Here is a 557-nt window from a genome sequence, read left to right as displayed (position 1 = left end):
GCTCACCCACACCCCCACACACACATACACACCCACACACACACACCCCACCCATGCTGACAGATCAGGCCACTGATGATTTCTGGAAAATGTCAGCTTCCTAGGGTGGCATCGTCCATACATATAATGCAAGTCACGTATGTAATTTTACATTTTCTAGCAGCTGCATTAAAAAAGTAAAAAGAGGCCAGGCGCACCTGTAATCCTAGCACTTTGGGAGGCCGCGGCAGGCGGATCACGAGGTCAGAAGTTCGAGACCAGCCTGACCAACATGGTGAAACCTCATCTCTACTAAAAATACAAAAATTATCCGGGCATGGTGGCACGCGCCTGTAATCTCAGCTACTCAGGAGGATGAGGCAAGAGGATTGCTTGAACCCGGGAGGCGGAGGTTGCAGTGAGCCGAGATCACACTATTGCACTCCAGCCTGAGCAACAGAGCAAGACTCCATCTCAAAAAAATAAAAAAGTAAAAAGAAACTGGTAAAATCCCTTTAGTAGCATATTAAATACATGTAAAATATTGACATTTCAACATGTAATCAACAGAAAACAAA

This window comes from Gorilla gorilla, chromosome 4 (assembly GCF_029281585.2).
Source record: "Gorilla gorilla gorilla isolate KB3781 chromosome 4, NHGRI_mGorGor1-v2.1_pri, whole genome shotgun sequence".
Classification (NCBI taxonomy): Eukaryota; Metazoa; Chordata; class Mammalia; order Primates; family Hominidae; genus Gorilla; species Gorilla gorilla.
The sequence above is the reverse complement of the archived record's forward strand: the minus strand, read 5'-3'. Positions refer to the sequence as shown.